Source organism: Colossoma macropomum, unplaced genomic scaffold (assembly GCF_904425465.1).
Source record: "Colossoma macropomum unplaced genomic scaffold, Colossoma_macropomum, whole genome shotgun sequence".
Taxonomy (NCBI): Eukaryota; Metazoa; Chordata; class Actinopteri; order Characiformes; family Serrasalmidae; genus Colossoma; species Colossoma macropomum.
Genome location: NW_023494910.1, coordinates 330,372 through 356,494, shown reverse-complemented (window position 1 = coordinate 356,494; position 26,123 = coordinate 330,372). Strand labels below are relative to the sequence as shown.

General features: G+C 35.9%; 1 pseudogene; it reads left to right on the top strand.

Moving 5' to 3' along the window:
* The first annotated feature begins 54 nt into the window (after nt 1-54).
* LOC118800555 lies at nt 55-24,194 on the top strand (annotated as a pseudogene).
* Nucleotides 24,195-26,123: the final 1,929 nt, after the last annotated feature.

Here is a 26,123-nt window from a genome sequence, read left to right as displayed (position 1 = left end):
AATTTGGAGAAATTGGAGTTTTAAGAAAAAAAAACTACTGACATCACATGTTGACTACATGTTGAATACTGAGCGTGTTTTTATAGATGAAATTTAAAGATATTCTGTAATTATTCTAATTATTAAGAGTGTTGAACTGAGTGCTGTGGGAGATCATGCAGTCTGGGTCAGTTTATTATAGATACAGTGGAGGTGAATCATGGGTAATGAAACACTGTAAACAGTGGATCATTCAGAGGAAACTCACTTCTGGAAGAATCTGCTTTCTTGAACTGTGTGAAACAGAAGAACAGTGAGTCGTCATTACTCACCAGTGGACTTTCACAAGCTGAGTTTCCAGTTTTCACTCAGAACAGACTGTTTGGATTTGATCGTCTCCTAATCACACCTGTTCAGACAGGTAGCTCAGGAGAGAGCTGTGATTGGTCCAGTACATTATCACTCCACCCTCTCCACCCTGTAAAACACCTTCCAGCACTTCCTCCTGTGGTGGTGAACTAATCCAGTCCAAACCGGTTTACAGTGAAAGTGAAACCTTCAGCAGCTTCTGTTTAGTGAAGAGAAGATCATAAACAGAGACAGAAAAGCTCAGAGGTAATTACTGAAGATCAAAACACAGAATTTACTTTCTGACTTGATGATTAAAGACATTTCAGACACAGAGAGAGCAGAACATCACTGTGGAACTCAGAGACAGAACTATATTTCAGAGAACAGCTTTCAGATGAAGTTAACATGTAGACTTCACTACTTCTGTGTGTGTGTTTACAGGATTAGGTCTAATCTGAAGGAGGAGCCATGACCTCCAAAATGAGCTTCTCTGAGGAGCAGCACTCCCAGAAAGCTGAGAGGTGAGAGAATCATGGGATTTGGGGTAAAGACTGTATGTTCTCATCTACACCAACATGCAGGAACGTTTGTAGATCATGTGTGATATTGGTTGTGTTCTAGACTGGTTCAGGGTCAGAGATCTGACTCACCTGAACCCAGCTGTGTGTCCATGAACAGTGACCACTCAATGGACAGAAGTATAAACTTCAGAGAGGATAGCAGTTCATCTGAGATCAGGTAAGAATGATGTGAAACTGAAGAATGAGATGAAAAAAATGCTCTTTTATTCTCACAGGAGACAAAACAAAGAAGGAATACACAGTATTTTCTACTTTACTGTATATTTTTATATTCTGCAGAATAATTTTGTACAATAACATGGAGTGAATAAATCACACACAGTGTATAGAACTGAATATTGAAATGAATGTTGTAAAAATATATTAGTATATAAAATTAAATAGTTTAATTCCCAACTTTTACCTTAATAAACTATGAGTTGTAGTGTTTAAACCTTTGTATATTTGACTGTAAATAAATGTTCCCTATTTGGTGTGATTTCCCTGATCCCAGCTGTGTGTCCATGAAGAGTGATCAGTCAATGGGTGATCCACTAGGATTCAGAGAGGAGGACAGATCTACTGATCTGAGGTAAAGACAGTTTTCAGTATGAATGGTGCAGTAAAATGTTCCTCACTTCCAGTCCCACCTGATTAATCTCAGCAGGTGAGAGAGGTGAGTTAAAGCAGGAGAACACTAAACTGTGCAGTGCAGTGACTCTACAGTACCTGGAGTGAAGAACACTGGATTAGGGGATCAAATTAAAGATCTAATACTGAGTGTTCATTTATAAAGTTTCAGCTGCTGCTAACATTCATTATATATATCTAATATATCTACACAGTGAATGTAACTGAATTTTAAATGAATATGTTGTAACATATGAAAGTGTGTTTATTGAGCTGTTCAGGTTGTTCACAATACACAATTGATAATCTTATGATTTCTAACAGAGTCCAGAAGAACTCAGATATTACTAGGAGAAACATGGAGACCATATTCAAGGTGTGTGTGTGTGATCGTGATTGTGTGTGTGTGTGTGTGTGATTGTGTGTGTGTGTGTATGCGTGAGTGTGTGTGTGTGTGTGTGATTGTGTTACATGAATTACATGTATATCATTTGTAGTAAGACCATGAAATATATTTGTAAATTGAGTTTTCAGTCTGATTGATGTTTCAGTTTAGAGCAGGTTTGTTATTTCAGAAAAAAATAATCATTTACTTTTCTTTTATATCAGTGATTTTGGTGATATCTTGTTTAACTTGTGGTGATGAGCAGTGATTCTGGGTTTCTCATAAAATTTGAGACAATATGAATCATAATTTAACTTCTCACCATAAATGGGGCTCTAAAAGTGTTTTATGCCAAGAATAAATTACATAAGTTAAAATTTTATTATTCTATCATCCTGTTTACTCAATAAAAACAGCAACAACAACAAGTAAAACATCAACAAGAAGAAGAACAACAACAATAATAATGATAATAATACATTTATTCTTAATCAGGAGCTGGAGGACAAAGTCATCTCTCTGGTGAAGAATCAGCTGAAGAGGTTTGTGAAGCTGCTGAGTCTGGATTACCCAGCATGCTCTGAGAGAGAGGTGGAGGATGAGGAGGATCAGAGCAGTGTCAGAGAGGGGGCGCTGAAGGTCACACTGACCGTCCTGAGGAACATGAACCAAACTGACCTCGCTAACACATTACAGAGCAGTAAGACATCAGGGTCATGTGATTATTCATCATATTAATATCAAGAGTTTAAATGATCAGGATGATGTAATATTAAAAATACTGAACACAGACCTATTAGGTTTTCTTAATGAGCACCTTTGTGTGATGTCACTATAATCTGTCATATTGTGTTTGTATCAATGCTGAAACTAAATGTTAATATTCTAATTGTGTTGTTTTTGTTATTGTTTCCTCTTTTTTTATCAGAAATGGCTCCTTCTTGTCATAAAAAACTGAAATCAACACTGAAGGAAAAATTCCAGAAAATTAATGAGGGAATCTCAAATTCTGGAACCTCAACCCTTCTGAATGAGATCTACACAGAGCTCTACGTCACAGAGGGAGGGAGTGGAGAGGTCAATAATGAACATGAGGTCAGACAGATTGAAACAGCGTCTAGAAGACCAGCAACACAGGAGAAACCCATCAAATGTAATGACCTCTTTAAAGATAATTCCATCAGAGCTGTGCTGACTAAAGGAGTTGCTGGAATTGGAAAAACAGTCTCTGTGCAGAAGTTCATTCTGGACTGGGCAGAAGGAAAAGCAAATCAGGACGTCCTCTTCATATTTCCACTTCCTTTTAGAGAGCTGAACTTGATGAAGGAGAAAAAACTCAGTCTGGTGGAACTTCTTCATATTTTTTTCTCAGACGCAAAAGAACTGAAACCAAGAGACTATGATCACTACAAAGTCATGTTCATCTTTGATGGTCTGGATGAGTGTCGACTTCCTCTAGATTTCCAGAACAACGAGAGCTTATCTGATGTAACACAGTCAGCCTCAGTGGATGAGCTGCTGACAAACCTCATCAAGGGGAATCTGCTTCCCTCTGCTCTCCTCTGGATAACTACTCGACCAGCAGCAGCCAATCAGATCCCTCCTGAGTGTGTTGACTAGGTAACAGAGATACGAGGGTTCAGTGACCCTCAGAAAGAGGAGTACTTCAGGAAGAGAATCAGTGACCAGAGCCTGGCCAATAAAATCATCTCCCACATGAAGTCCTCAAGAAGCCTCTACATCATGTGCCACATCCCAGTCTTCTGTTGGATTGCAGCCACTGTTCTAGAGAGAGTGTTGGGTGGAGCAGAGAGTGGAGAGATCCCCAAGACTCTGACTCAAATGTTCACCCACTTCCTGATCTTTCAGATCAAACACAAGGACAAAAAGTACCATGGGAAATGTGACACTGATCCTCAGCAGACTAGAGAGAGTATTTTGGCACTGGGAAAACTGGCTTTCCAACAGCTGGAAAAAGGCAATCTGATCTTCTATGAGGAAGACCTGAGACAGTGTGGCATTGATGTCAGAGAAGTGTCAGTGTACTCAGGAGTTTGTACCCAGATCTTCAGAGAGGAGTCTAGGCTGCACCTGGGGAAGGTGTTCAGCTTTGTGCACCTGAGTGTTCAGGAGTTTCTGGCTGCTTTATATGCATTTCTGTTCTTCATCAGTGGAGATGGAACAAAACAACTGACCACATATCTCTCTGATATTTTCAGAGAGTCCAAAATGTCAGACTTCCTCAAGTCTGCAGTGGACAAGACCTTACAGAGTGAGAATGGACACCTGGACCTTTTCCTCCGCTTCCTTCTGGGCCTCTCACTAGAGTCCAATCAGACTCTCTTACAAGGCCTACTGACCCAGACAGGAAGCAGCTCTCACAGCAAAGAGGAAACAGTCCAGTACATCAAGGAGAAGATCAGGGAGAATCCCTCTCCAGAGAAAACAATCAGTCTGTTCCACTGTCTGAATGAACTGAATGATCATTCTCTGGTGCAGGAAGTCCAATCATACCTGAACAGAGGAGGTTCCAGTGGACTCAGTGGAGCTGAGCTCTCTCCTGCTCAGTGGTCAGCTGTAGCATTTGTGTTGCTGAATTCAGAAGAGGAGCTGGATGAGTTTGACCTGAGGAAATATGATCCATCAGAGGAATGTCTTCTGAGGCTGCTGCCAGTGGTCAAAGCATCCAGAGAAGCTGTGTGAGTATTTTCATTCATAAATATTATACTGTACTGTATTTAATGTAATCAGGAGTAGTGCAGTCTACTTTTAGATATTGGTATTTTTCCTGCCTTGTTAAATGACTTCTTTCAGTTACTATGATTTAATAAATGTACATTGCAATCAGAAATGTATTTCATTAGTTACATAATAAAATACTTATAAACTAATATTAAACATGTAAAGGATAAATTTAACTGAATATGACTGCTTGGCACAGCTTCTTAATTCATGAAGATTGTCAGTGAAACTTCATTTGGTATCAGATCTTTTTAATATGCCAATCTAGAGCCATATAATGAACAGTGAGTAACGTGTGTATGTGAAAATGTAGCACATTTTTCTGGTATCTGTATCCATCCCTATGTGTTTAAAATCACTACTGTTTTCATTATGTTTCATCCAATCTCACTCACAGTTGTTTTCAGACTCTTCTAAATTTCATTAGCTTTTCTCAAGCTTTGCACTAGTATTGGTGGAGTGATGCCCCAGTGCTTCTCTGTTGTTATGCCTATGAATCTCTTTCTATCGTGTTTTAATGATAGTAAATCATTACCTGCCTGTTTCCTTAAGGAGCTCTTACATATTCCCTGTTGTGTTTTGTCTGTTTTCTGCTGATTCTTCATCATTTCAGCTTCTTCTTTATTTATAACTCTTTCAAACTTAATATCTTATTAGTGATACATTCAAATACATTGATGTCATCCCCTTCAGCCTGAGTATCCAGGATGTGTCGGTGCCCTGAATCCCCACTGACTCGCTGATTTAACCTGGAGTTTTCTTTTTCATCAAAGTTCATAGCAGCATGTTAGCATATAGTAAATGAAAGAAGAGAGAACACAAGCCATATTTACACTTTATACCAGCTCCACAGGACAAAATTATATCCAATCAGAAAGCTGTAAAATCTCAAATATAAATATAAATCCTACATATAAAGTTATGTAGCTTCCTTCCCATTGTGGAGTTGTGTTTTGAGACAGGGAAAAGGAAATTCTAGCTTCTTACTTACCCGAATGTAAACAAAAATAAAACATACAAAATAAAATGAACATAAATGAAAAAATGATGATTATACTTGATTCCTTCATACATGATAATATTTCATGCCCTAAGATACATAGTGGACTTAAAATCTAATACTGCAACAGTAGATGTCAGCAGTGTTTATGTGTTTATGTCTGTATTGGTCATTAAAATGGATCAGCAAGTGGAACTGACGTTTTCTGTGTTACTGTGTTTCCATGACTGTGTAAAGGAATCTTAATACTGCCTTTATTAGTGGATGAACTGAGATTTGTTTTGAGTGAGTGTGCTCACACATTAAGAGTTAAAGTTACCTCACTGTGGAAACACGTATTTATGAGGTAATATTATGAGAGTAATTAGGAAAACCCCCTTAAAATCTGCTTAAATTGCATGTTTTTAAAAATCTTGTTAGTTCATGTCCCTGGTTATATTAAGTGTAACTCATCATATATATGATGGATATATTCATATGTAGTCCTCATATTTATGGGTGGGTAATGTAGAAAAAATTGTATATTACGATGCGTCAAGACATTTCCATGATACATGATGTGCATCACAATATTTAGTTTTTCTGATAATTACTAAGTTGGAATGGGATAGACAGTAGAACCTATAATGTCAAATGTAAAAATGCTATAACACCTACAACAACTTTGACTCATTGCATATTGATTACCCAGTGAACTGAACCAGAAAATCCAATTAAACAGGACTAATTATGTTCTCTTCATAATGAAGCGTGCAGTTAGTTAGATTTATTTAAGTGCTCACAATGTTTACAATATGCTCAGAAAAGTGTTCTGTCACATTTTTATCAGGATAACAATGAAATATCTTCATACTACTCATATCTAATAGTTTGGAAATTATATCTATTGGTTTATTAATAATTATTTAATTGTTGCAAAACTTTAATAATGGTATTATTGGTATCAGAGAAAATAACCACTAATTTAGTCACATAAGAATAATCAGACTTTGATACTTAAAACTTAGAAATTATATAACTTTAAATTGTAAACATATATTTTTTGCATAAAAACAATGATTGAGTGAATTGTCTATTTCCTGTTTTAAATGATTTATGAAATTATGATTCACAACTGCTGCCTCAATGCTTAGCTAGTCCAGGGGCAAACTGATCTCAGAGTCAGAATCACAAACAAAGGTTGAAACACAGAACAATAACAGAACGATACAGTCAAAAGCACAGTAACCAAGCTAGTGAGCACAAAGCTGCCAGAAGATGCTCAGAGTGATGCTTTACATCCCCAGAACATGATGTGGAGCAAACAAGTCATGACATAGAAAACACAGGATGCTGGAGAGGATGGCTGGTCATGGACTAGAACACTGAGCAAACTCTGAGTGGAGGAGGAAGACATGGACAGAGTGAACTGTACTGTTAATGCAGTGCCTGAATAAAAAAGAGACACACACACACACACAGACACACACACTCACACACACACACACACCTGCTTATACTGTGGGGCGTAACAAGTTATAAAGATATTATAGTACATATTACATTTAAATATATGTATGAAAAGTAATTACAGTGCTTTAGTTGTTAGTCGGTTAGAAAATAGTTAATAAATGAATCGTAGCTTTCATTAATGCACACGTAAAGCTGATATGATTATTACCTTTAATTAACTATTGATTATGTTGCTAATGATTAAATGGCTACTTATAGGGGCCTGTTATTATAAAGTGTTACCAAAATGCATCTTGTCTCCTGCCGCCTCAGTACGGAATCAAAATCAGAGCTAAATCAGGTATTTTTAATGGATTAGCTATTTACTATATTAAAGAAATAGATTTGAAAAAAAAAAAAAATTATGTCTTCAATGTAGTTTATCATCCAAGGTATGTCTGTTTAGTTTGTTATATCTTAGTGTATTTGATAAATTATATTGACTCCATATATACCAGATTTTTGTTTTTCAAAAACACTAGACATTGAGTACATCATACAAAGTTATAGATGTGATGTGTGCAAAGTGTGAGTTAGAACACAGGAGCTAAACTCGTCAGCAACATGATGAATAAAATTAATTTTTAATGACTTGTAAGGACACTTTTAGCATCAAACGAAATCATGTTACCAACATCCAGTGTATTATCAACATCCAGTGTGTCCAGTATTTCTAAATGTAAAGATGAAGTAACTTATGGAGAGTAACATCACTCCATTCAAATTCTCCTGATTTAAACTGTACAATATGCTGTATTTACTCTGTCTTTACAGACTAGCTGGCTGTAATCTCACGAAAGCATCTTGTGAAAAACTATCATCAGCTCTACGATCAGTAAACTCCTCCCTGAAAGAGCTGGACCTCAGTAACAATGACCTGCAGGATTCAGGAGTAGAGCTGCTGTCTGCTGCACAGAAGAGTTCACACTGTAAACTGGTGACACTCAGGTGAGCTTTCTGTAAATTAGATCTTTAATGAAACATTTTGTACATTCATTGTTGACTTTTGGCGAAATGTGCCTTTTTGAGTAATAAATGTGTGTTTCACTTGAATCATGTGCATTTGGAGATTTTCGAATTTGGGTGAGTACTCCTGCTGCCATCAGTGAGAATTCCATAATGCTTTATAGATCATTAATGTAGGCAATGAAATGGTATTATAGTAACAAGTTGTACTGACATAAAATGCATGCAATAAATTATTACTCACTAAGAAAAAGTGAATAAATAAAATTTGGCATTCATTAATTCACATGTAAAAGTAATGTAATTATTAACTTTAATTAACATAATGATTAATTTTCTATTTATTTGGGTCTGAAATTACAAAATGTCACCAACATGCATCTTGTCACCATGAATGTCACCATCCCTGCTACCTCACTAAGGAATCAAGATCACAGTGAAGTTTTATATATATATATACATATATATATATATATATATATATATATATGTATGTATATATATATATATATATACACACATATATATATATATATATAATGAGTTTGAAAAAAATCTAATTTACACATCATTTTACATATCTCAATGTAGTTGATCATCCAAGTTATGGATGGAGTTACATTTATTTACATTTTACACAGCATTTTTGCAATTGGGGTTGTAGTTGCTGAATTATTAACAGATAATTTAGTCACTTTAAAAATAATCATTCACGCTCATAACTGATTTATTACAAATTACATTAGTAAGAACATTAAGCATTGACTTAGTTACAAAAATGTCAATGGTCTATGCCCTGTTTTAATTTCCTGTTGCACAACCTTCTCATTAATGCTAGCTAGTCATTATTGCATGCATAATTTATACTCTTTGAACATTAAAGAAAATCTTTGGACCACTATTATAAAGTACTTCAAAATGTAGTTATAAATATTTTATAGCACATACCGCATTAAAATATATTCATGAAAATAAGTCAAAGTGCTTTAGTTATTACTCACTAGGTAAAAAGTGAATAATTAAATTGTGAGATTTATTGATGTACAAGAAAAAGAAATATAATTATTAATGTCAATTAATATTTTTTATATAATAATTAATTTGCTATTTATATGGGTCTGTTAATATAAAGTGTTACCAAAATGAATCTCAGCCCCTGCTGTCTCACTTCAGACTAAGATCACTGCCAATCCAGGTATTTTAATAAATTTTGTATCTGCTATATTAAGTCATTTTTTTTTTATTTAACTCAAAGTAATTTATCATCCAAAATTTGTTTCATTGTTTGTTTTCTTTATCATTTCACATCATAATCAATATCCAACATTGACTGCATATATACATAATTTTTGTTCTACAAAAATGCTGCAAACAAAGCACATTTTAGGTTAAACCAACAAAAAATTGTTTGCAGTACAAATCACTTTCATATTATTCAAAGTTATTGATGTGATGTTTGCAAGTTGTGAGACAGAACACAAGGACTGAACTCATCAACATCATGATGAATACATTTATATTTTAGTGATTTGTAATTGTAAAGTCACCTTTAGTGTTAGGAAAAGATCAGGCAACAAACATCTAGTGTACTAATTTGTAAATGTATAGATAAAGTAACACATTGAGAACAACATCAGTCCTTTTGAATTCTCCTGATTTAAACTGTACCATGTGCTGTATTACTGATTTTACAGGCTAGCTGGCTGTAATCTCAGGACAGCATCTTGTGAAAAACTATCATCAGCTCTACAATCAGTAAACTCCTCTCTGAAAGAGCTGGACCTCAGTAACAATGACCTGCAGGATTCAGGAGTGGAGCTGCTGTCTGCTGCACTGAAGAGTTCACACGGTAGACTGGTGACACTCAGGTGAGCTTTCTGTAAATTAGATCTTTAATGAAAAATTTTGTACATTCATTGTTGACTTTTGGTGAAATGTGCCTTTTTGAGTTATAAATGTGTGTTTCACTTGAATCATGTAAATTTGGAGATTTTCTCATTTGGGTGAGTACTCCTGCTGCCATCAGTGAGAATTCCATAATGCTTTATAGATCATTGATGTAGGCAATGAAATGGTATTATGGTAACAAGTTGTATTGACATAAAATGCATGCAGTAAATTATTACTCACTAAGAAAAAGTCAACAAATAAAATTTGGTATTTATTAATTCACAAGTAAAAGTAATATAATTATTAATTTTAATTAACATAATGATTAATTTTCTATTTATTTGGGTCTGAAATTATAAAATGTCACCAACATGCAGCTTGGCCCCTGCTACCTCACTAAGGAATCAAGATCACAATGAAGTTTTATATATATATATATATATATATGTATATATATATATATATATATATAATATATATATATATATATATAATGAGTTTGAAAAAAATCTAATTTACACATCATTTTACATATCTCAATGTAGTTTATCATCCAAGTTATGGTTGGATGTTCTTTTTTATAATGACACATCATAATCAGTAAATAACATTGACTACATAAATACACAATTTTTGTTCTTCAGACTGCTGCACACAAAGCATATCTTTAGGTTAAGCTGACAAAACATCATTTGCAGTACAAATCAATTTCATATTATTAATGTGAGGTGTGAAAAGCATGAGTAAGAACTCACGGGCTGAACTCATCAGCCATGTAATGAATGAAATAAATTTTCAATGTGATGCATAAATTTTTCAGTGTGTTTACAACACAGTATCTGTTTAATCAAGATAATGTATCAATTCTTTTACATCTTTATGGGTTTATAATATTAGGGTTATTATTCCAAAATAATAAGAGGTTCAGCTTAAATTGCAAAGTATCAGTGTTGTAAAATACAGTTCACTGGTTTCTACTTTGTGGTCAGATGCAGTGTGCTGTACAGACATAGTTGGGACGCTGAGTAAAGGGTAAACAAATGTAAATAAAAACAGAATGCAATGATTTGCAAATCTCATAGACAAATATTTTATTCACAACAGAACACGAACACATATTAGATGTTGACAGTGAGACATCTTACCATTTCATGAAAAATATTAATTCATTTAGAACTTAGCAGCAACGCATCTCCCAGAAGTTGGGACAGGGGCAACAAAAGGCTGGAAAAGTAAGTGGTACTAATAAAAAAACAGCTGCAGGAGCAATTTGCAACTACCTCACATGATTAGGTATAAAAAGAATATTTTAGAGTAGCAGAGTCTCTCAGAAGCAAAGAAAAATCTGCGAAAAACTGTGTCTAAATATTGCAGAACAATTTCAGAAAAATGTTTTTCAACATAAAATTGTGAAGGCTTTCGATATCCCACCATCTACAGTACATAATACCATCAAAAGATTCAGAGAATCTGGAGAAATCCCTGTACTTAAGGGACAAGGCTGACGGTCAATATTGGATGCTCGTGATCTTTGGGCCCTCAGGCAGCACTGCATTGAAAACAGACAGGATTCTGTACTGGAAATCACTGCATGGGCTCAGGAACACTTTCAGATATCATTGTCTATGAACACAGTTTGCCATGCAATCTGCAAATGCAAGTTAAAGCTGTATCATGAAAAGAAGAAACCATATATAAACAGGATCCAGAAATGCTGCCAACTTCTCTGGGCCAAGCTCATTTAAGACGGACTGAGGAATGGAAGAAATAATGGACACTGCGTCCTCCAGGCTAAATACCTCCCGGCCAGTTGTTAGCACACAGTTTAAAAGCCAGCATCCATGATGGTATGAGGGAGCATAAGTGCACATGGCATGGGTGTCTTGCATATCTGTGATGGCACCAATGCTGAATGAAATAAACAGGTTTTGGCAACATATGCTGCCGTCCAGACAGCATCGTTTTTTAGGCAAAGCCTTTTTTGCGTATTTTTTACATATTGCATATTTCAGCAAAACAATGCTAAACCATATACTGCATCCATCACAACAGCATGGCGTCACAGAAAAAGAGTCCAGGTGCTGAACTGGACTGCAGTCCAGACCTTTCACCAGTAGAACATTTGACGCATCATGAAACAAAAAATCTGGCAAAGAAGACCCAGGACTGTTGAACAGCTAGAATCCTACATCAGACAAGAATGGGACAACATTTCTCTCTGAAAATTCCAGCAATTGGTCTCCTCACTTCCCAGACATTTAAAGACTGTTGTTAAAGAAGAGGAGATGCTACACAATGGTAGAAATGGCGCTGTCCCAACTTTCTTGAGATGCATTGCTAACATCAAGTTGTAAATTAGTTAATATTTTTCATAATAAAATGTCTCACTTTCAACCTCTGATATGTGTTCTGTTGTGAATAAAATATGGGTATATGAGATTTGCAAATCATTGCATTCTGATTTTATTTACATTTATTTACATTTTACACAGCATTTTTGCAATTGGGATTGTAGTTGCTGAATTATTAACAGATAATTTAGTCACTTTAAAAATAATCATTCACGCTCATAACTGATTTATTACAAATTACATTAGTAAGAACATTAAGCATTGACTTAGTTACAAAAATGTCAATGGTCTATGCCCTGTTTTAATTTCCTGTTGCACAACCTTCTCATTAATGCTAGCTAGTCATTATTGCATGCATAATTTATACTCTTTGAACATTAAAGAAAATCTTTGGACCACTATTATAAAGTACTTCAAAATGTAGTTATAAATATTTTATAGCACATACCGCATTAAAATATATTCATGAAAATAAGTCAAAGTGCTTTAGTTATTACTCACTAGGTAAAAAGTGAATAATTAAATTGTGAGATTTATTGATGTACAAGAAAAAGAAATATAATTATTAATGTCAATTAATATTTTTTATATAATAATTAATTTGCTATTTATATGGGTCTGTTAATATAAAGTGTTACCAAAATGAATCTCAGCCCCTGCTGTCTCACTTCAGACTAAGATCACTGCCAATCCAGGTATTTTAATGAATTTTGTATCTGCTATATTAAGTCATTTTTTTTTTATTTAACTCAAAGTAATTTATCATCCAAAATTTGTTTCATTGTTTGTTTTCTTTATCATTTCACATCATAATCAATATCCAACATTGACTGCAAATATACATAATTTTTGTTCTACAAAAATGCTGCAAACAAAGTACATTTTAGGTTAAACCAACAAAAAATTGTTTGCAGTACAAATCACTTTCATATTATTCAAAGTTATTGATGTGATGTTTGCAAGTTGTGAGACAGAACACAAGGACTGAACTCATCAACATCATGATGAATACATTTATATTTTAGTGATTTGTAATTGTAAAGTCACCTTTAGTGTTAGGAAAAGATCAGGCAACAAACATCTAGTGTACTAATTTGTAAATGTATAGATAAAGTAACACATTGAGAACAACATCAGTCCTTTTGAATTCTCCTGATTTAAACTGTACCATGTGCTGTATTACTGATTTTACAGGCTAGCTGGCTGTAATCTCAGGACAGCATCTTGTGAAAAACTATCATCAGCTCTACAATCAGTAAACTCCTCTCTGAAAGAGCTGGACCTCAGTAACAATGACCTGCAGGATTCAGGAGTGGAGCTGCTGTCTGCTGCACTGAAGAGTTCACACGGTAGACTGGTGACACTCAGGTGAGCTTTCTGTAAATTAGATCTTTAATGAAAAATTTTGTACATTCATTGTTGACTTTTGGTGAAATGTGCCTTTTTGAGTTATAAATGTGTGTTTCACTTGAATCATGTAAATTTGGAGATTTTCTCATTTGGGTGAATACTCCTGCTGCCATCAGTGAGAATTCCATAATGCTTTATAGATCATTGATGTAGGCAATGAAATGGTATTATGGTAACAAGTTGTATTGACATAAAATGCATGCAGTAAATTATTACTCACTAAGAAAAAGTCAACAAATAAAATTTGGTATTTATTAATTCACAAGTAAAAGTAATATAATTATTAATTTTAATTAACATAATGATTAATTTTCTATTTATTTGGGTCTGAAATTATAAAATGTCACCAACATGCAGCTTGGCCCCTGCTACCTCACTAAGGAATCAAGATCACAATGAAGTTTTATATATATATATATATATATATATATATATATATATATATATATATATATATATATAATGAGTTTGAAAAAAATCTAATTTACACATCATTTTACATATCTCAATGTAGTTTATCATCCAAGTTATGGTTGGATGTTCTTTTTTATAATGACACATCATAATCAGTAAATAACATTGACTACATAAATACACAATTTTTGTTCTTCAGACTGCTGCACACAAAGCATATCTTTAGGTTAAGCTGACAAAACATCATTTGCAGTACAAATCAATTTCATATTATTAATGTGAGGTGTGAAAAGCATGAGTAAGAACTCACGGGCTGAACTCATCAGCCATGTAATGAATGAAATAAATTTTCAATGTGATGCATAAATTTTTCAGTGTGTTTACAACACAGTATCTGTTTAATCAAGATAATGTATCAATTCTTTTACATCTTTATGGGTTTATAATATTAGGGTTATTATTCCAAAATAATAAGAGGTTCAGCTTAAATTGCAAAGTATCAGTGTTGTAAAATACAGTTCACTGGTTTCTACTTTGTGGTCAGATGCAGTGTGCTGTACAGACATAGTTGGGACACTGAGTAAAGGGTAAACAAATGTAAATAAAAACAGAATGCAATGATTTGCAAATCTCATAGACAAATATTTTATTCACAACAGAACACGAACACATATTAGATGTTGACAGTGAGACATCTTACCATTTCATGAAAAATATTAATTCATTTAGAACTTAGCAGCAACGCATCTCCCAGAAGTTGGGACAGGGGCAACAAAAGGCTGGAAAAGTAAGTGGTACTAATAAAAAACAGCTGCAGGAGCAATTTGCAACTACCTCACATGATTAGGTATAAAAAGAATATTTTAGAGTAGCAGAGTCTCTCAGAAGCAAAGAAAAATCTGCGAAAAACTGTGTCTAAATATTGCAGAACAATTTCAGAAAAATGTTTTTCAACATAAAATTGTGAAGGCTTTCGATATCCCACCATCTACAGTACATAATACCATCAAAAGATTCAGAGAATCTGGAGAAATCCCTGTACTTAAGAGACAAGGCTGACGGTCAATATTGGATGCTCGTGATCTTTGGGCCCTCAGGCAGCACTGCATTGAAAACAGACAGGACTCTGTACTGGAAATCACTGCATGGGCTCAGGAACACTTTCAGATATCATTGTCTATGAACACAGTTTGCCATGCAATCTGCAAATGCAAGTTAAAGCTGTATCATGAAAAGAAGAAACCATATATAAACAGGATCCAGAAATGCTGCCAACTTCTCTGGGCCAAGCTCATTTAAGACGGACTGAGGAATGGAAGAAATAATGGACACTGCGTCCTCCAGGCTAAATACCTCCCGGCCAGTTGTTAGCACACAGTTTAAAAGCCAGCATCCATGATGGTATGAGGGAGCATAAGTGCACATGGCATGGGTGTCTTGCATATCTGTGATGGCACCAATGCTGAATGAAATAAACAGGTTTTGGCAACATATGCTGCCGTCCAGACAGCATCGTTTTTTAGGCAAAGCCTTTTTTGCGTATTTTTTACATATTGCATATTTCAGCAAAACAATGCTAAACCATATACTGCGTCCATCACAACAGCATGGCGTCACAGAAAAAGAGTCCAGGTGCTGAACTGGACTGCAGTCCAGACCTTTCACCAGTAGAACATTTGACGCATCATGAAACAAAAAATCTGGCAAAGAAGACCCAGGACTGTTGAACAGCTAGAATCCTACATCAGACAAGAATGGGACAACATTTCTCTCTGAAAATTCCAGCAATTGGTCTCCTCACTTCCCAGACATTTAAAGACTGTTGTTAAAGAAGAGGAGATGCTACACAATGGTAGAAATGGCGCTGTCCCAACTTTCTTGAGATGCATTGCTAACATCAAGTTGTAAATTAGTTAATATTTTTCATAATAAAATGTCTCACTTTCAACCTCTGATATGTGTTCTGTTGTGAATAAAATATGGGTATATGAGATTTGCAAATCATTGCATTCTGATTTTATTTACATTTATTTACATTTTACACAGCATTTTTGCAATTGGGGTTGTAGTTGCTGAATTATTAACAGATAATTTAGTCACTTTAAAAATAATCATTCACGCTCATAACTGATTTATTACAAATTACATTAGTAAGAACATTAAGCATTGACTTAGTTACAAAAATGTCAATGGTCTATGCCCTGTTTTAATTTTCTGTTGCACAACCTTCTCATTAATGCTAGCTAGTCATTATTGCATGCATAATTTATACTCTTTGAACATTAAAGAAAATCTTTGGACCACTATTATAAAGTACTTCAAAATGTAGTTATAAATATTTTATAGCACATACCGCATTAAAATATATTCATGAAAATAAGTCAAAGTGCTTTAGTTATTACTCACTAGGTAAAAAGTGAATAATTAAATTGTGAGATTTATTGATGTACAAGAAAAAGAAATATAATTATTAATGTCAATTAATATTTTTTATATAATAATTAATTTGCTATTTATATGGGTCTGTTAATATAAAGTGTTACCAAAATGAATCTCAGCCCCTGCTGTCTCACTTCAGACTAAGATCACTGCCAATCCAGGTATTTTGATAAATTTTGTATCTGCTATATTAAGTCATTTTTTTTATTTAACTCAAAGTAATTTATCATCCAAAATTTGTTTCATTGTTTGTTTTCTTTATCATTTCACATCATAATCAATATCCAACATTGACTGCATATATACATAATTTTTGTTCTACAAAAATGCTGCAAACAAAGTACATTTTAGGTTAAACCAACAAAAATTGTTTGCAGTACAAATCACTTTCATATTATTCAAAGCTATTGATGTGATGTTTGCAAGTTGTGAGACAGAACACAAGGACTAAACTCATCAACATCATGATGATTACATTTATATTTTAGTGATTTGTAATTGTAAAGTCACCTTTAGTGTTAGGAAAAAATCAGGCAACAAACATCTAGTGTACTAATTTGTAAATGTATAGATAAAGTAACACATTGAGAACAACATCAGTCCTTTTGAATTCTCCTGATTTAAACTGTACCATGTGCTGTATTACTGATTTTACAGGCTAGCTGGCTGTAATCTCAGGACAGCATCTTGTGAAAAACTATCATCAGCTCTACAATCAGTAAACTCCTCCCTGAAAGAGCTGGACCTCAGTAACAATGACCTGCAGGATTCAGGAGTGGAGCTGCTGTCTGCTGGACTGAAGAGTTCACACTGTAAACTGGAAACACTCAGGTGAGTTTTCTGTAAATTAGATGTTTAATCAAAATGTAACCTCTTATGTTTTATACATTTCTGATATCCTGGAATGGGCACTCATACATTCAATGCTGTCTTTTGGTGAAATATGGCTTTATGAATATTGTGGTTTTTACTTGACTTATGCAGATTTGGAGATTTAGGAGGTGGTCCTGCTCCCAGCAGAGAGAATTCAGTAACACTTTACAGATCTGTAGTAAGTGGGCAATGATATGATAGTATTATGGTAACAAGTTGTGCTAACCTAAAAAAATGCATGCTAATTTACTAGTGTTTAATACTGTAATGGCTCAGCCTGGGCTGGCAGCTGCCAGCAGGGGGTGACTGTGGAGAGCCACCCCCAGCCAGGGACGATGCCAATTCCCAGAAGCCAATGGGCTGATTAGCACCAATCAGGCACACCTGTGGGGCCTGCATTTAAGCTCATGGCAAATGGCAGTTCAGCCTTACACATTTGTAGGGTGTGACATCTTTGAGGGGTGACTGGTTTGGTTTCCAGAGTGTATTTTTCTAAATGAAAAGGACAGAGCAAAAGAGGACTATGAAAAGCCTCAAGAATATAAAAACATAAAAAGAGAGCCGGAACTAAAAATGGCTCTCCAAAACAAAAGAAAAGAGGAAAAAGAGCCAAAAAATACATAAATGAGAACAGGGGCTGAAACAGTAAACAGTTCCAAACCAAAAGAAAGGAGAAAAAGAGAGAGACAAAAAAATCTGCTCTGATCTACATAAACTGTCTTATGATATGTTTCCTGGTGGTGCAGTGGTAACGTATCGGGTCACCATTCATCATCAGAATCAGAATCAAGCTTTATTGGCCAGGTTTGCTGACATATACAAGGAATTTGGTTTTGGTTACAGTGCACAAGTGTATGACAAACATTTACATGTAGTAAATAAAATAACATAACATAAAATAAAATAAAACATGCATTCCTACCATCTCTCACTCACACATACACACAGTCATACCTGTAAACCTTACAATGTGCAAAGTATGTGTCTTATATTAAAGTGCTGAGTGCAGCAACAGTTAAAGGGTGTATAGTGGCAAAGAAAGGGATCAGTGAGATAACAGTCAGATAAGTGTTATAATAAATACCAATATATACGTATTTAGAAGTGCATTTTAGAAGCTGGAATATTTGTATGTGTAATATAATATAACTGTTCAAGAGAGTGATGGCTTGTGGGCAGAAGCTCCTCTGTAGCCTGGATGTCCTGATCCTCATCTTGCTGAAGCGCCGGCCTGATGGTAGGACCTGGAACAGGTGGTGTCCTGGGTGGGTTGAGTCAGCGGAGATTTTCTCTGCACGCCTTCTGGTTCTGGAGGCATGCAGTTCCAGCAATGTGGGTAACTTAGGCCCAATTGTCCTCTCTGCAGATCTGATGATGCACTGCAGTCTGTGGAGGTCATGCTTGGTGGCTGAGCTGCCCCACACTGTGATGGACGTGGTAATGACAGACTCTATGATGGCTGTGTAGAACCGCACCATCAGCTCTTGGGGCAAGTTGAACTTCCTCAGCTGACGCAGGAAGTACATCCTCTGCTGGGCTCTCTTGATGATGGCGCTGATGTGGCTGTCCCACTTCAGGTCTCTGGTGATTGTTGTGCCCAGGAACTTGCAGGACTCCACTGCCATCACAGTTCTGTCCAGGATGGTGGGTGCTGGCAGGGTTGGAGGGCTCCCCCTGAAATCTATGGTCATCTCCACTGTTTTCGCTATATTCAGCACCAGGTTGTTGTGGCTGCTCCACAGCCATCACGGATGACTCTAGTGTAGTCTGCATACTTCAATATTTTGACTGAGGGGTCTGTGGAGGTACAGTCATTCGTGTACAGTGAGAAGAGCAATGGTGAGCATACACAACCCTGTGGAGCTCCTGTTCTGATGATCTGGGTGTTTTGAGGTGAACTTTCCCAACCTCACCTGCTCCAGTGATATGTTAAAGAGCGCTGTAAAGACTGATGTGAGCTGATTGTACAGAGCCTGACCTTCACTCCTAAATGCTGATTCTTTAGACCGGCGCAAAAGTTTCAGTTTGGCATTAAAACAGGGCTTGTCGTTGTTATATTTAATGCGAGCCCTGGAGGGAACACAGGTGTCTTAATAAATGCTGATGTAGGATGTCAGAGTATCTGTATATTCATCCAGACTGCTTGTAGCATCCTCAAACACACTCCTATCTGTTAATTCCATGCAGCCCTGAAGCCTCTCTTTAGCCTCGGTGGTCCACTTCTTCACAGAGCTACAGGTTTGGCACACTTGAGCTTCTGCCTATAGGTTGGAAGGAGGTGGATTAGTGAGTGATCGGACAGGCCCAGAGCAGCATGCGGAACAGAGCAATAGGCCCCCTTTAACACAGTGTAGCAGTGATCTAAAATATTACTCTCCCTGGTGGGGCAGGTAACATGCTGTCTGTATTTAGGCAGTTCGCTGGTGAGTTGCGCTCTGTTGAAGTCCCCTAAAATGATAAAAACAGAGTCTGTGTGTTTGAGCTCCATGCTGGTGATCTGATCTGCGAGAGCGCGCAGCACCTGGTGCATGCATGCCTGGGGTGGAATATAGACTCCTGTGAGTACAATAGATGAAAACTCCCTCGGACAATAAAATGGTTTGCAGTTTATAAAAAGTGTTTCCAGGTTAGGGCTGCATGTTTTCGTTAACACTTTGACATCTGTACACCAGTCTTGGTTGATGTAAAGGCAGATTCCGCCGTCTTTCTTCTTGCCCGAGAGCTCCGTGGAGCGGTCTACTCTGTAGAGGTTAAAGCCGTGGAGCTGGTGCACGGAGATGCATGTCCGCCTGCGTCAATCATGTACAAGTCCATCCACCCTGTCTATGTCATTTATATTCTCAGTCAATGTATAATAACTATAATTATAATACACAACAAATCATTCATTCCTAGTTCCCCTAACCCCTTACAACTCGGCTATGTACTGTCAGAAATGTATAGTAAGTCATTAATTGTAGCAGTTATTAATTGGTAATTAAATGAAAAAAAAAACATACTCTAACAGTCCCTCGTCACAAGAAACAGAAATGCATAAACGCCGGGTAAAACAGGTTCCCCTGTTGCCTTATGGTCAGTTATTAACCTCAGAAATATAGGTGTTTGTATCACTTCAGCCACCACAGAAAGGTGTGTCACATTATCTCACATATTTGCCAAGACTGGATTTCAATGATTTGTCCAGAACACACAACAGTGTGGGAGTCCAAACTAAATAAAAGATATAATAAAGAATATAAATGCATGTAAAAATTCGTTCACAGCTATTAGAGTACAATAACATCAGCTCACATCCTCAGCGTAATAAATCAGGATAGGTGAAAATAACTGTAGCTAAAATGCTAGATAAGCTATGTTAGCTGGAGATGTTGAAACTGTTAGTTAACAATAAACCAGTTGGCACAAAGGTAAACATGCACACATGCCGTCAGGAAGGCCCGCCGGGTCGTCATGGCCCGTAACACCACTTCAGACATTTTCCTCAACCACCAGCTCCAGAGAACGAACATCTGCTCCCTGCTGATGACTGGCTCTGTAGATACTGTCAGCTTTTAAGGGAGAAACTGTTTCTTTGAAAGCGCCTGTTGCAGCTCTGTTGCAGGCTCTACTCATCTTTGTTGTTATTGTCATTGCTTTAACACAAGCCGGGCCTATTAAGGGCCTATTAACATTAATAAAATGTTATTTTCCAGTTGTACAAAATAATTATTAAAAATTACAGCTAAGCAAGTACATCATAATAATAACAACAACAACAACAACAACAACAATAATAATAATAATAATAATAATAACAAAACAACAAAATTTAATAATAAGTTCAACTTTTATAGTGCCTTTCTCAGACCTAAGGTACATAGGCAAAAACATAAGAAGTAGGTTTTAAGCTGATCTTTAAAGAAGTAAAGTAAGGGACAGTCACGGAGAGATTATGGGAATGTCTTCCATAGTTTGGCAGCCATGATGCTAAAAGATCTGCCCCAAACGTGGCCAGTCTAAATTTTGGGACAACTAGACGACCCGAGTCAGAGGAACTAAGTGTTCAGGGAGGGCAGTGAGGGTGCAGGAGCTCAGCTAAGTAAGCTGTTACTAGACTATGTAGAGATTTGTAAGTTAGCAGGAGGACTTTAAACTGGATACTAAGCGGGACGGGTAACCAGTATAACTCATACAGAATTGGGGTGATGGGAGCTGATTTTTTAGAGTGAGAGAGAATTCTTGCAGCTGAGTTTTGTAAATACTGAAGAGGGCAGATAGTTTTGTAAGGAACACCAATGAGAAGGGAGCTACAGTTGTCTAGGAGGGATGATTTGAAAGCATGGACCAGAGATCCAGTGTCTTTTATGGAGAGCAGGGGGCGAAGGCGAGTGATATTGCAGAGATGGAAACAATCTTTTGTAAATCTTCTTGTTTTTTACATTTATAGTGATAAAGTGTCCAGATCTCACATCATATTATCTGCTTCATCAGGATATCAGCCCAATATTACATCACTTTTTTACAACATTTTTTGTTACTTGTCAAGAAAATACTGTGACTCTTATGAACCACAGATCTAGAAAAGGGCTCAGATATTAGTTCAGTGATAGAAAAAACTCACACCAAACAACATGTTTATTTTTATTTATCTTTTTGTATCTTATTATTAATTACTAAAAAACAACATTTTTAGGTTTGTATAATTTGTTAGCATTATTTTATCATTAAAGACTTCTTACACTTGCAATTATTATTTTTTTGTTTATTAACAGCTGATCATATAATTGTTATAATGTAATTAGTGTAATGCTTAAAATAATGTAATAAATGTTATCTAATTTGTAGGTACATACAACTTACAATGGTGTTACCATATAATTTCACACTTTTACCAATCTACTACAGTCACAGTAATTCTGGATATTAAGATGGGAATAATCTCATAATCCCCTCAAACAGAAGCAGTTCATATCATTTTACTCAGCCAAACCACAGACAGTATTTTACTTTTATGTCTCTAGTAGTATAAAGATTTGCAATGATTTTGACAGACAGACTTTAATTTTAATTGTTATTTGCTAAGTGTAGTGTTCTTTGCTATTCTATAAATTGTTTTGTTAATTGGTGTTTGTCATTTCCTCCATTTCACCTTTATCTATAACTTCACTCTGTAATGCTTCCAAGAGAAAAATGGTTTCTGCTTTGGAGTCTTAGTTCTTAGTTCTAAATTTCTTCCTAATCGTCTCTCCTGAAGATCAAAATCTTACTGGTTGTGTTGGGTTGGTGAACTGGTTGTGTTGGGTTGGTGATGTAGTTCCTGATTTTTGAGATTGCTTTGTGGGAATGTTGCTGTTTTCCCTCATCTAATTTTTCTAATCTTTAGCTGTTTTTACATTTTTAATAAGTTGCTGCATATCACTCAAAAGATATTATTATCTCTGGCTTTCAGAGGCTATTTTTTTTTCTCACTGGGTCCTAAAGACATATTTGTCATCAGTAGTGACAGTAGCATTACCAGTTTTGTTTGTGAAAATGTAAATTAGTTTCTTGAGTGACAGAAAAGATTCTACAGTTAGAGGTGTGCATCTGAAAACTAGAATAGAGTAGAGAGACAGAGTTAGCCCTCCCTCATCTCCAGCAGCGGAGCCCTCAAAGTGGGGTGAATGGGTCTCATTTTGGCAGCATATTCACAAAGCCAAAGCTAATACTAAAGTTTCCCTACTCGATCACCACTCCTCTGACATTCACTTGTCCAACAGGTTTACCCCACTCAGTGAAACCCTCTGAGACACCTGTTGAAAGAGCATCTTTGAAATGCCACCTAGGTTCCCTTCAATTGAAACTGTGTCTGTTCCCTGAATCAAACAAATTCCACAAAGCCTTAAAAAGTCTATTCATTTAACAATTATTGGATTTGTTAAAAAATTACAATGACAGCACCTTTAGTCTAAAATCCGGACTGAATAATAATAGATTCCTTAAATCTAAGACCATTTTTCAAAATTAAATAATTATTGATTATGTTTTGATGCTCTACATAAATTTGGATTATCTACATAGTTCCTACTAGATTTCTTTTTTTCTTTTCCTTGATATTTAATGTTGTATATTAAGTATAAAATCTTATCCTTTGTTCATGTTGCTCCTTTTGTATTATTGTTTTCTTACCTGTGGTGGACATAAGAAGGATGGGTTTATCGATTGAATCTTGGTTCCTCTCAAGATTTCTTCCTTTTGCTCTTAGCGTGTTTCTTTTTGCCCCTGTCACCTTCAGTGATGCTCACTGGGGTTTGGACCCATGTTAACTCTCTTTGTAGTTTGTATTGTAAAAATCACTTTGTAAATTTTGACCACAGTTGACTTCAAATGTGAAGAAAAATGTGAAATGTAAAATATGACACTCTCAGTTTGCAGAGTTGTCATTGTATCCTGTTCATTATCAGAGTGTTGATGTATATTTTACAGAATTTGGAGCTTGCTGTGTTTGTTCTGTACTGCAGCTGGTTTATAGCTGTATGTAAATACCATCTGTCCCTCTTTTTTCTTCTTTCTGCAGGTTGTCTTTTTGTATGGTTACAGATAAAGGCTGTTCTTCTCTGGCTTCAGCTCTGACATCAAACCCCTCCCAACTAAGAGAACTGGATCTGACCTATAATCACCCAGGGGAGTCTGGAGTGAAGCTGCTCTCTGATCTACTGGAGGATCCACACTGCGCACTGGAGAAACTACAGTGAGTTACTGACTTACTGTGTCTATACACAGACTGATTTCTATTGTGTTTGTATGCATATATATATATATATATATATATATATATATAATATATATATATATATATATTACTGACTGGAATGTTTTCCTGTAGATGTGTTTGTCTTTATGTTGAGGTGGTGAATTTTTGTTACCCTGAGCATGACTATAACTAGCATTAGGACATTATTGGAAGATACCTCCCATAATGGTTTTAGCTGCAGTAGCTGCTCAATTTATGCTAAAAGCCTAATTAGCTATATTAGTGATCAAAATAAGATTAGTTAAAGTTGTTGTGTTTCCTGCTCATAACACATAAAATTAGCAAGAGGAAGTTCACTGTTAACTAAAACACTGATGGTAAAGTTACATGTAATATAATTAATAAATCAGCAGAAACATCAGGCTGTATTATGTATGTTTAACTGTATGAGTAGCTGACCTTCCTTTTAGCTGGAGTTTAGTACTGACAGACCTTTATAAGGTATTTTTAACATTCAACAACTTTTTCAGTTACCAGTGAGGACTGAGAACCAAGAGAGTCAAAGAGACAAGCGCAGATATATATATATATATAGTGATTGTGCAGCTGAAGCTTGTTTCTAGGCGGTTGCTAAGGTGTTTCTAGCCAGCTGCTGTGGTATGAGGGGTGTGTACTGAGGGTTGCCATATGGTCGGCTGTTGTTGTAAAACATGAATGGGAGTCTATGGGAGGAATGAGGGATGAAAAATCGACACACAGAGGAGTGCAGGTCAGTACAGCTGTGGATTAGAGCTTGGGGACCTGCCTTGAGTGAGCAAACATTCTGGTGGCTGTCAGGCAAAGGAAGGTATACGACTTATTTGTGGGCAAAACTGAATGGACGTAAAAGGAAGAAACAAGAGATGAGAAAAAAATAACAAATAGAGTCAGAACAACATTGAATTTGTGCTCAGGGGGCAGCCCTGAGATAGTGTATGTGAACGGTGTCTTTCAGTCGAGCAGAAGGACAGTAGCTGGACGTGCAGTTGTTCACCCCATTCATTCCTATGACGTAATTTAATGAAGATTGTAAGAAAACCAGTCAAAAAGTTGTACATAAGCACACCATTCCTGATCAGACTGAACATTGCAGAGTTAGACCGGTTGTGATGCCCTTAAGGCATTTAGTTAATCTTTTCATTTTTCCTTTTTCTTTCTTGTATTTAAAGATTTGTTGTTGCTTATTTTTGTCTTAAGTAAGAAAAAAGGGACCTTCATAATTAATCTTTAGTTTAATAAGCTTATTTGTAAAATTAATTTCTGGGAGCATTATGCGATGACATCACTTCCGGTTTTTACTTCCGGGGTTTTCCGGGGGTTCTGCAGCAAAACAAAATGAGGCAGACATGAGTTCATGTTCTGAAAGTCTCTTTGCATCAGTGTGAAGCATCAAAGAGGCAAAGTATAAGTTCATCTAGCGTTAAACACATTACAGTTCATATATTAGCAATGGTGATGTTAAAAACCATGTTTGTTAAGTTGGTTAAGAAAACAGAGAAACTGTTTGTTTACAGTTGTGTATAAGCTAACAGATATATTAGCAGCCATGGTAACTTCTACCTACAGTTCAGAACAGGAATGTATATGTCAATGTTTACAGCTATGCACAGTGTATAATTAAGAACTTAGACGCTGAACAAGTTTTGTATTGTTTATTTACAGTTTTCACCTGCATGCTAATGAGAAAGAGTGACAGTAAATGGTCAACCTTACTCTAACTCTGTCTTCATTGGATATGGTTTAGCTTGGTGTTTAGTCAGAGTTTCGACACACTGCACGAGAACACTACACCGGTTTCCATATTCTGAAAACTGCAGGACAAGTTAGATGAAAAATATCTGGTAGAGAAATAAGAAAAAAAAAGAATAATAATAAGTAGAAAAATATAAAT